This window comes from Sesamum indicum, linkage group LG10 (assembly GCF_026168435.1).
Source record: "Sesamum indicum cultivar Baizhima isolate 11 linkage group LG10, ASM2616843v1, whole genome shotgun sequence".
NCBI lineage: Eukaryota > Viridiplantae > Streptophyta > Magnoliopsida > Lamiales > Pedaliaceae > Sesamum > Sesamum indicum.
The window spans coordinates 6,113,542-6,122,924 of NC_142666.1; the positions used below are offsets into that span (position 1 = coordinate 6,113,542).

A 9,383-nucleotide genomic window follows, 5' to 3' on the forward strand; every position below is an offset into this window, starting at 1 on the left:
GCTCCACGACGTGGACAACTGGGCTTGCCCCGTTGGGCCACATTTCGTGGCCCAAATTTCACCGTTTTCGGTGGATTCCGGCGCGTTTTCGATCGTTGGCCGCATTCATGATGAGTCGGCCGTGGGGTCTCATGGGGAGATATACAGGGGTTGGGGTGCGCGGAACGGTCGAGAAAAAGCAGGAAGCTGGACGGGTGGGAGGAGCAGTTCGCAAAAAGGGGTGCAACACGAGGACTTCCCAGGGGGTCACCCATCCTAGTACTACTCTCGCCCAAGCACGCTTGACTTCGGAGTTCTGATGGGATCCGGTGCATTAGTGCTGGTATGATCGCACCCGCTGAGATATGCGCGCTTTAACCTTTTATGCTCTGGCAGCGGAGCGACAGGTGGGACGTCGAATCTTCCGGGGGGCGTAACTTTGCGCACTGGTGGAGCTACGCCGCGAGCAGCCTATGCACGCGAAGCTCGGCGCGAGCTCCACGACGTGGACAACTGGGCTTGCCCCGTTGGGCCACATTTCGTGGCCCGAATTTCGCCGTTTTCGGTGGATTCCGGCGCGTTTTCGATCGTTGGCCGCATTCGTGATGAGTCGGCCGTGGGGTCTCATGGGGAGATATACAGGGGTTGGGGTGCGCGGAACGGTCGAGAAAAAGCAGGAAGCTGGACGGGTGGGAGGAGCAGTTCGCAAAAAGGGGTGCAACACGAGGACTTCCCAGGGGGTCACCCATCCTAGTACTACTCTCGCCCAAGCACGCTTAACTTCGGAGTTCTGATGGGATCCGGTGCATTAGTGCTGGTATGATCGCACCCGCTGAGATATGCGCGCTTTAACCTTTTATGCTCTGGCAGCGGAGCGACAGGTGGGACGTCGAATCTTCCGGGGGGCGTAACTTTGCGCACTGGTGGAGCTACGCCGCGAGCAGCCTATGCACGCGAAGCTTGCCGCGAGCTCCACGACGTGGACAGCTGGGCTTGCCCCGTTGGGCCACATTTCGTGGCCCAAATTTCGCCGTTTTCGGTGGATTCCGGCGCGTTTTCGATCGTTGGCCGCATTCGTGATGAGTCGGCCGTGGGGTCTCAGGGGGAGATATACAGGGGTTGGGGTGTGCGGAACGGTCGAGAAAAAGCAGGAAGCTGGACGGGTCGGAGGAGCATTTCGCAAAAAGGGGTGCAACACGAGGACTTCCCAGGGGGTCACCCATCCTAGTACTACTCTTGCCCTGGCACGCTTAACTTCGGAGTTCTGATGGGATCCGGTGCATTAGTGCTGGTATGATCGCACCCGCTGAGATATGCGCGCTTTAACCTTTTATGCTCTAGCAGCGGAGCGACAGGTGGGACGTCGAATCTTCCGGGGGGCGTAACTTTGCGCACTGGTGGAGCCACGCCGCGAGCAGCCTATGCACGCGAAGCTCGCCGCGAGCTCCACGACGTGGACAACTGGGCTTGCCCCGTTGGGCCACATTTCGTGGCCCAAATTTCACCGTTTTCGGTGGATTCCGGCGCGTTTTCGATCGTTGGCCGCATTCGTGATGAGTCGGCCGTGGGGTCTCATGGGGAGATATACAGGGGTTGGGGTGCGCGGAACGGTCGAGAAAAAGCGGGAAGCTGGACGGGTGGGAGGAGCAGTTCGCAAAAAGGGGTGCTACACGAGGACTTCCCAGGGGGTCACCCATCCTAGTACTACTCTCGCCCAAACACGCTTAACTTCGGAGTTCTGATGGGATCCGGTGCATTAGTGCTGGTATGATCGCACCCGTTGAGATATGCGCGCTTTAACCTTTTATGCTCTAGCAGCGGAGCGACAGGTGGGACGTCGAATCTTGCGGGGGGCGTAACTTTGCGCACTGGTGGAGCTACGCCGCGAGCAGCCTATGCACGCGAAGCTCGCCGCGAGCTCCACGACGTGGACAACTGGGCTTGCCCCGTTGGGCCACATTTCGTGGCCCAAATTTCACCGTTTTCGGTGGATTCCGGCGCGTTTTCGATCGTTGGCCGCATTCATGATGAGTCGGCCGTGGGGTCTCATGGGGAGATATACAGGGGTTGGGGTGCGCGGAACGGTCGAGAAAAAGCAGGAAGCTGGACGGGTGGGAGGAGCAGTTCGCAAAAAGGGGTGCAACACGAGGACTTCCCAGGGGGTCACCCATCCTAGTACTACTCTCGCCCAAGCACGCTTGACTTCGGAGTTCTGATGGGATCCGGTGCATTAGTGCTGGTATGATCGCACCCGCTGAGATATGCGCGCTTTAACCTTTTATGCTCTGGCAGCGGAGCGACAGGTGGGACGTCGAATCTTCCGGGGGGCGTAACTTTGCGCACTGGTGGAGCTACGCCGCGAGCAGCCTATGCACGCGAAGCTCGGCGCGAGCTCCACGACGTGGACAACTGGGCTTGCCCCGTTGGGCCACATTTCGTGGCCCGAATTTCGCCGTTTTCGGTGGATTCCGGCGCGTTTTCGATCGTTGGCCGCATTCGTGATGAGTCGGCCGTGGGGTCTCATGGGGAGATATACAGGGGTTGGGGTGCGCGGAACGGTCGAGAAAAAGCAGGAAGCTGGACGGGTGGGAGGAGCATTTCGCAAAAAGGGGTGCAACACGAGGACTTCCCAGGGGGTCACCCATCCTAGTACTACTCTCGCCCAAGCACGCTTGACTTCGGAGTTCTGATGGGATCCGGTGCATTAGTGCTGGTATGATCGCACCCGCTGAGATATGCGCGCTTTAACCTTTTATGCTCTGGCAGCGGAGCGACAGGTGGGACGTCGAATCTTCCGGGGGGCGTAACTTTGCGCACTGGTGGAGCTACGCCGCGAGCAGCCTATGCACGCGAAGCTCGCCGCGAGCTCCACGACGTGGACAATTGGGCTTGCCCCGTTGGGCCACATTTCGTGGCCCAAATTTCGCCGTTTTCGGTGGATTCCGGCGCGTTTTCGATCGTTGGCCGCATTCGTGATGAGTCGGCCGTGGGGTCTCATGGGGAGATATACAGGGGTTGGGGTGCGCGGAACGGTCGAGAAAAAGCGGGAAGCTGGACGGGTGGGAGGAGCAGTTCGCAAAAAGGGGTGCAACACGAGGACTTCCCAGGGGGTCACCCATCCTAGTACTACTCTCGCCCAGACACGCTTAACTTCGGAGTTCTGATGGGATCCGGTGCATTAGTGCTGGTATGATCGCACACGCTGAGATATGCGCGCTTTAACCTTTTATGCTCTAGCAGCGGAGCGACAGGTGGGACGTCGAATCTTCCGGGGGGCGTAACTTTGCGCACTGGTGGAGCGACGCCGCGAGCAGCCTATGCACGCGAAGCTCGCCGCGAGCTCCACGACGTGGACAATTGGGCTTGCCCCGTTGGGCCACATTTCGTGGCCCAAATTTCGCCGTTTTCGGTGGATTCCGGCGCGTTTTCGATCGTTGGCCGCATTCGTGATGAGTCGGCCGTGGGGTCTCATGGGGAGATATACAGGGGTTGGGGTGTGCGGAACGGTCGAGAAAAAGTAGGAAGCTGGACGGGTCGGAGGAGCATTTCGCAAAAAGGGGTGCAACACGAGGACTTCCCAGGGGGTCACCCATCCTAGTACTACTCTCGCCCAAGCACGCTTAACTTCAGAGTTCTGATGGGATCCGGTGCATTAGTGCTGGTATGATCGCACACGATGAGATATGCGCGCTTTAACCTTTTATGCTCTAGCAGCGGAGCGACAGGTGGGACGTCGAATCTTCCGGGGGGCGTAACTTTGCGCACTGGTGGAGCTACGCCGCGAGCAGCCTATGCACGCGAAGCTCGCCGCGAGCTCCACGACGTGGACAACTGGGCTTGCCCCGTTGGGCCACATTTCGTGGCCCAAATTTCACCGTTTTCGGTGGATTCCGGCGCGTTTTCGATCGTTGGCCGCATTCGTGATGAGTCGGCCGTGGGGTCTCATGGGGAGATATACAGGGGTTGGGGTGCGCGGAACGGTCGAGAAAAAGCAGGAAGCTGGACGGGTGGGAGGAGCAGTTCGCAAAAAGGGGTGCAACACGAGGACTTCCCAAGGGGTCACCCATCCTAGTACTACTCTCGCCCAAGCACGCTTAACTTCGGAGTTCTGATGGGATCCGGTGCATTAGTGCTGGTATGATCGCACCCGCTGAGATATGCGCGCTTTAACCTTTTATGCTCTGGCAGCGGAGCGACAGGTGGGACGTCGAATCTTCCGGGGGGCGTAACTTTGCGCACTGGTGGAGCTACGCCGCGAGCAGCCTATGCACGCGAAGCTCGCCGCGAGCTCCACGACGTGGACAGCTGGGCTTGCCCCGTTGGGCCACATTTCGTGGCCCAAATTTCGCCGTTTTCGGTGGATTCCGGCGCGTTTTCGATCGTTGGCCGCATTCGTGATGAGTCGGCCGTGGGGTCTCAGGGGGAGATATACAGGGGTTGGGGTGTGCGGAACGGTCGAGAAAAAGCAGGAAGCTGGACGGGTCGGAGGAGCATTTCGCAAAAAGGGGTGCAACACGAGGACTTCCCAGGGGTTCACCCATCCTAGTACTACTCTTGCCCTGGCACGCTTAACTTCGGAGTTCTGATGGGATCCGGTGCATTAGTGCTGGTATGATCGCACCCGCTGAGATATGCGCGCTTTAACCTTTTATGCTCTAGCAGCGGAGCGACAGGTGGGACGTCGAATCTTCCGGGGGGCGTAACTTTGCGCACTGGTGGAGCCACGCCGCGAGCAGCCTATGCACGCGAAGCTCGCCGCGAGCTCCACGACGTGGACAACTGGGCTTGCCCCGTTGGGCCACATTTCGTGGCCCAAATTTCACCGTTTTCGGTGGATTCCGGCGCGTTTTCGATCGTTGGCCGCATTCGTGATGAGTCGGCCGTGGGGTCTCATGGGGAGATATACAGGGGTTGGGGTGCGCGGAACGGTCGAGAAAAAGCGGGAAGCTGGACGGGTGGGAGGAGCAGTTCGCAAAAAGGGGTGCTACACGAGGACTTCCCAGGGGGTCACCCATCCTAGTACTACTCTCGCCCAAACACGCTTAACTTCGGAGTTCTGATGGGATCCGGTGCATTAGTGCTGGTATGATCGCACCCGTTGAGATATGCGCGCTTTAACCTTTTATGCTCTAGCAGCGGAGCGACAGGTGGGACGTCGAATCTTGCGGGGGGCGTAACTTTGCGCACTGGTGGAGCTACGCCGCGAGCAGCCTATGCACGCGAAGCTCGCCGCGAGCTCCACGACGTGGACAACTGGGCTTGCCCCGTTGGGCCACATTTCGTGGCCCAAATTTCACCGTTTTCGGTGGATTCCGGCGCGTTTTCGATCGTTGGCCGCATTCATGATGAGTCGGCCGTGGGGTCTCATGGGGAGATATACAGGGGTTGGGGTGCGCGGAACGGTCGAGAAAAAGCAGGAAGCTGGACGGGTGGGAGGAGCAGTTCGCAAAAAGGGGTGCAACACGAGGACTTCCCAGGGGGTCACCCATCCTAGTACTACTCTCGCCCAAGCACGCTTGACTTCGGAGTTCTGATGGGATCCGGTGCATTAGTGCTGGTATGATCGCACCCGCTGAGATATGCGCGCTTTAACCTTTTATGCTCTGGCAGCGGAGCGACAGGTGGGACGTCGAATCTTCCGGGGGGCGTAACTTTGCGCACTGGTGGAGCTACGCCGCGAGCAGCCTATGCACGCGAAGCTCGCCGCGAGCTCCACGACGTGGACAACTGGGCTTGCCCCGTTGGGCCACATTTCGTGGCCCGAATTTCGCCGTTTTCGGTGGATTCCGGCGCGTTTTCGATCGTTGGCCGCATTCGTGATGAGTCGGCCGTGGGGTCTCATGGGGAGATATACAGGGGTTGGGGTGCGCGGAACGGTCGAGAAAAAGCAGGAAGCTGGACGGGTGGGAGGAGCATTTCGCAAAAAGGGGTGCAACACGAGGACTTCCCAGGGGGTCACCCATCCTAGTACTACTCTCGCCCAAGCACGCTTGACTTCGGAGTTCTGATGGGATCCGGTGCATTAGTGCTGGTATGATCGCACCCGCTGAGATATGCGCGCTTTAACCTTTTATGCTCTGGCAGCGGAGCGACAGGTGGGACGTCGAATCTTCCGGGGGGCGTAACTTTGCGCACTGGTGGAGCTACGCCGCGAGCAGCCTATGCACGCGAAGCTCGCCGCGAGCTCCACGACGTGGACAATTGGGCTTGCCCCGTTGGGCCACATTTCGTGGCCCAAATTTCGCCGTTTTCGGTGGATTCCGGCGCGTTTTCGATCGTTGGCCGCATTCGTGATGAGTCGGCCGTGGGGTCTCATGGGGAGATATACAGGGGTTGGGGTGCGCGGAACGGTCGAGAAAAAGCGGGAAGCTGGACGGGTGGGAGGAGCAGTTCGCAAAAAGGGGTGCAACACGAGGACTTCCCAGGGGGTCACCCATCCTAGTACTACTCTCGCCCAGACACGCTTAACTTCGGAGTTCTGATGGGATCCGGTGCATTAGTGCTGGTATGATCGCACACGCTGAGATATGCGCGCTTTAACCTTTTATGCTCTAGCAGCGGAGCGACAGGTGGGACGTCGAATCTTCCGGGGGGCGTAACTTTGCGCACTGGTGGAGCTACGCCGCGAGCAGCCTATGCACGCGAAGCTCGCCGCGAGCTCCACGACGTGGACAATTGGGCTTGCCCCGTTGGGCCACATTTCGTGGCCCAAATTTCGCCGTTTTCGGTGGATTCCGGCGCGTTTTCGATCGTTGGCCGCATTCGTGATGAGTCGGCCGTGGGGTCTCATGGGGAGATATACAGGGGTTGGGGTGCGCGGAACGGTCGAGAAAAAGCGGGAAGCTGGACGGGTGGGAGGAGCAGTTCGCAAAAAGGGGTGCAACACGAGGACTTCCCAGGGGGTCACCCATCCTAGTACTACTCTCGCCCAAGCACGCTTGACTTCGGAGTTCTGATGGGATCCGGTGCATTAGTGCTGGTATGATCGCACCCGCTGAGATATGCGCGCTTTAACCTTTTATGCTCTGGCAGCGGAGCGACAGGTGGGACGTCGAATCTTCCGGGGGGCGTAACTTTGCGCACTGGTGGAGCTACGCCGCGAGCAGCCTATGCACGCGAAGCTCGGCGCGAGCTCCACGACGTGGACAACTGGGCTTGCCCCGTTGGGCCACATTTCGTGGCCCGAATTTCGCCGTTTTCGGTGGATTCCGGCGCGTTTTCGATCGTTGGCCGCATTCGTGATGAGTCGGCCGTGGGGTCTCATGGGGAGATATACAGGGGTTGGGGTGCGCGGAACGGTCGAGAAAAAGCAGGAAGCTGGACGGGTGGGAGGAGCATTTCGCAAAAAGGGGTGCAACACGAGGACTTCCCAGGGGGTCACCCATCCTAGTACTACTCTCGCCCAAGCACGCTTGACTTCGGAGTTCTGATGGGATCCGGTGCATTAGTGCTGGTATGATCGCACCCGCTGAGATATGCGCGCTTTAACCTTTTATGCTCTGGCAGCGGAGCGACAGGTGGGACGTCGAATCTTCCGGGGGGCGTAACTTTGCGCACTGGTGGAGCTACGCCGCGAGCAGCCTATGCACGCGAAGCTCGCCGCGAGCTCCACGACGTGGACAATTGGGCTTGCCCCGTTGGGCCACATTTCGTGGCCCAAATTTCGCCGTTTTCGGTGGATTCCGGCGCGTTTTCGATCGTTGGCCGCATTCGTGATGAGTCGGCCGTGGGGTCTCATGGGGAGATATACAGGGGTTGGGGTGCGCGGAACGGTCGAGAAAAAGCGGGAAGCTGGACGGGTGGGAGGAGCAGTTCGCAAAAAGGGGTGCAACACGAGGACTTCCCAGGGGGTCACCCATCCTAGTACTACTCTCGCCCAGACACGCTTAACTTCGGAGTTCTGATGGGATCCGGTGCATTAGTGCTGGTATGATCGCACACGCTGAGATATGCGCGCTTTAACCTTTTATGCTCTAGCAGCGGAGCGACAGGTGGGACGTCGAATCTTCCGGGGGGCGTAACTTTGCGCACTGGTGGAGCGACGCCGCGAGCAGCCTATGCACGCGAAGCTCGCCGCGAGCTCCACGACGTGGACAATTGGGCTTGCCCCGTTGGGCCACATTTCGTGGCCCAAATTTCGCCGTTTTCGGTGGATTCCGGCGCGTTTTCGATCGTTGGCCGCATTCGTGATGAGTCGGCCGTGGGGTCTCATGGGGAGATATACAGGGGTTGGGGTGTGCGGAACGGTCGAGAAAAAGTAGGAAGCTGGACGGGTCGGAGGAGCATTTCGCAAAAAGGGGTGCAACACGAGGACTTCCCAGGGGGTCACCCATCCTAGTACTACTCTCGCCCAAGCACGCTTAACTTCAGAGTTCTGATGGGATCCGGTGCATTAGTGCTGGTATGATCGCACACGATGAGATATGCGCGCTTTAACCTTTTATGCTCTAGCAGCGGAGCGACAGGTGGGACGTCGAATCTTCCGGGGGGCGTAACTTTGCGCACTGGTGGAGCTACGCCGCGAGCAGCCTATGCACGCGAAGCTCGCCGCGAGCTCCACGACGTGGACAACTGGGCTTGCCCCGTTGGGCCACATTTCGTGGCCCAAATTTCACCGTTTTCGGTGGATTCCGGCGCGTTTTCGATCGTTGGCCGCATTCGTGATGAGTCGGCCGTGGGGTCTCATGGGGAGATATACAGGGGTTGGGGTGCGCGGAACGGTCGAGAAAAAGCAGGAAGCTGGACGGGTGGGAGGAGCAGTTCGCAAAAAGGGGTGCAACACGAGGACTTCCCAAGGGGTCACCCATCCTAGTACTACTCTCGCCCAAGCACGCTTAACTTCGGAGTTCTGATGGGATCCGGTGCATTAGTGCTGGTATGATCGCACCCGCTGAGATATGCGCGCTTTAACCTTTTATGCTCTGGCAGCGGAGCGACAGGTGGGACGTCGAATCTTCCGGGGGGCGTAACTTTGCGCACTGGTGGAGCTACGCCGCGAGCAGCCTATGCACGCGAAGCTCGCCGCGAGCTCCACGACGTGGACAGCTGGGCTTGCCCCGTTGGGCCACATTTCGTGGCCCAAATTTCGCCGTTTTCGGTGGATTCCGGCGCGTTTTCGATCGTTGGCCGCATTCGTGATGAGTCGGCCGTGGGGTCTCAGGGGGAGATATACAGGGGTTGGGGTGTGCGGAACGGTCGAGAAAAAGCAGGAAGCTGGACGGGTCGGAGGAGCATTTCGCAAAAAGGGGTGCAACACGAGGACTTCCCAGGGGTTCACCCATCCTAGTACTACTCTTGCCCTGGCACGCTTAACTTCGGAGTTCTGATGGGATCCGGTGCATTAGTGCTGGTATGATCGCACCCGCTGAGATATGCGCGCTTTAACCTTTTATGCTCTAGCAGCG

General features: G+C 59.1%; 20 non-coding genes across 20 annotated transcripts; all 20 read right to left on the bottom strand.

The window, feature by feature from the left end:
* Positions 1-217: 217 nt before the first annotated feature.
* LOC148785547 (5S ribosomal RNA) lies at positions 218-336 on the bottom strand. Its single transcript, XR_016068297.1, has one exon. It is a non-coding gene; the product is annotated as a 5S ribosomal RNA (ribosomal RNA).
* A 355-nt stretch (positions 337-691) lies between these two features.
* Positions 692-810, bottom strand: LOC148785548 (5S ribosomal RNA). Its single transcript, XR_016062317.1, has one exon. It is a non-coding gene; the product is annotated as a 5S ribosomal RNA (ribosomal RNA).
* A 355-nt stretch (positions 811-1,165) lies between these two features.
* LOC148785549 (5S ribosomal RNA) lies at positions 1,166-1,284 on the bottom strand. The gene has a single exon (XR_016061918.1). It is a non-coding gene; the product is annotated as a 5S ribosomal RNA (ribosomal RNA).
* A 355-nt stretch (positions 1,285-1,639) lies between these two features.
* On the bottom strand, positions 1,640-1,758 carry LOC148785550 (5S ribosomal RNA). Its single transcript, XR_016062178.1, has one exon. It is a non-coding gene; the product is annotated as a 5S ribosomal RNA (ribosomal RNA).
* A 355-nt stretch (positions 1,759-2,113) lies between these two features.
* On the bottom strand, positions 2,114-2,232 carry LOC148785551 (5S ribosomal RNA). The gene has a single exon (XR_016068298.1). It is a non-coding gene; the product is annotated as a 5S ribosomal RNA (ribosomal RNA).
* A 355-nt stretch (positions 2,233-2,587) lies between these two features.
* Positions 2,588-2,706, bottom strand: LOC148785552 (5S ribosomal RNA). The gene has a single exon (XR_016068299.1). It is a non-coding gene; the product is annotated as a 5S ribosomal RNA (ribosomal RNA).
* Positions 2,707-3,061: 355 nt separating this feature from the next.
* LOC148785553 (5S ribosomal RNA) lies at positions 3,062-3,180 on the bottom strand. Its single transcript, XR_016062099.1, has one exon. It is a non-coding gene; the product is annotated as a 5S ribosomal RNA (ribosomal RNA).
* A 355-nt stretch (positions 3,181-3,535) lies between these two features.
* LOC148785554 (5S ribosomal RNA) lies at positions 3,536-3,654 on the bottom strand. The gene has a single exon (XR_016062113.1). It is a non-coding gene; the product is annotated as a 5S ribosomal RNA (ribosomal RNA).
* Positions 3,655-4,009: 355 nt separating this feature from the next.
* LOC148785555 (5S ribosomal RNA) lies at positions 4,010-4,128 on the bottom strand. The gene has a single exon (XR_016068080.1). It is a non-coding gene; the product is annotated as a 5S ribosomal RNA (ribosomal RNA).
* A 355-nt stretch (positions 4,129-4,483) lies between these two features.
* Positions 4,484-4,602, bottom strand: LOC148785556 (5S ribosomal RNA). The gene has a single exon (XR_016062235.1). It is a non-coding gene; the product is annotated as a 5S ribosomal RNA (ribosomal RNA).
* A 355-nt stretch (positions 4,603-4,957) lies between these two features.
* LOC148785557 (5S ribosomal RNA) lies at positions 4,958-5,076 on the bottom strand. The gene has a single exon (XR_016062180.1). It is a non-coding gene; the product is annotated as a 5S ribosomal RNA (ribosomal RNA).
* Positions 5,077-5,431: 355 nt separating this feature from the next.
* LOC148785558 (5S ribosomal RNA) lies at positions 5,432-5,550 on the bottom strand. Its single transcript, XR_016068300.1, has one exon. It is a non-coding gene; the product is annotated as a 5S ribosomal RNA (ribosomal RNA).
* A 355-nt stretch (positions 5,551-5,905) lies between these two features.
* On the bottom strand, positions 5,906-6,024 carry LOC148785559 (5S ribosomal RNA). Its single transcript, XR_016068301.1, has one exon. It is a non-coding gene; the product is annotated as a 5S ribosomal RNA (ribosomal RNA).
* A 355-nt stretch (positions 6,025-6,379) lies between these two features.
* On the bottom strand, positions 6,380-6,498 carry LOC148785560 (5S ribosomal RNA). The gene has a single exon (XR_016062100.1). It is a non-coding gene; the product is annotated as a 5S ribosomal RNA (ribosomal RNA).
* A 355-nt stretch (positions 6,499-6,853) lies between these two features.
* LOC148785561 (5S ribosomal RNA) lies at positions 6,854-6,972 on the bottom strand. The gene has a single exon (XR_016068302.1). It is a non-coding gene; the product is annotated as a 5S ribosomal RNA (ribosomal RNA).
* A 355-nt stretch (positions 6,973-7,327) lies between these two features.
* On the bottom strand, positions 7,328-7,446 carry LOC148785562 (5S ribosomal RNA). Its single transcript, XR_016068303.1, has one exon. It is a non-coding gene; the product is annotated as a 5S ribosomal RNA (ribosomal RNA).
* A 355-nt stretch (positions 7,447-7,801) lies between these two features.
* LOC148785563 (5S ribosomal RNA) lies at positions 7,802-7,920 on the bottom strand. Its single transcript, XR_016062102.1, has one exon. It is a non-coding gene; the product is annotated as a 5S ribosomal RNA (ribosomal RNA).
* A 355-nt stretch (positions 7,921-8,275) lies between these two features.
* On the bottom strand, positions 8,276-8,394 carry LOC148785564 (5S ribosomal RNA). Its single transcript, XR_016062114.1, has one exon. It is a non-coding gene; the product is annotated as a 5S ribosomal RNA (ribosomal RNA).
* Positions 8,395-8,749: 355 nt separating this feature from the next.
* Positions 8,750-8,868, bottom strand: LOC148785565 (5S ribosomal RNA). The gene has a single exon (XR_016068082.1). It is a non-coding gene; the product is annotated as a 5S ribosomal RNA (ribosomal RNA).
* A 355-nt stretch (positions 8,869-9,223) lies between these two features.
* LOC148785566 (5S ribosomal RNA) lies at positions 9,224-9,342 on the bottom strand. The gene has a single exon (XR_016062236.1). It is a non-coding gene; the product is annotated as a 5S ribosomal RNA (ribosomal RNA).
* Between the last annotated feature and the right edge of the window lie 41 nt (positions 9,343-9,383).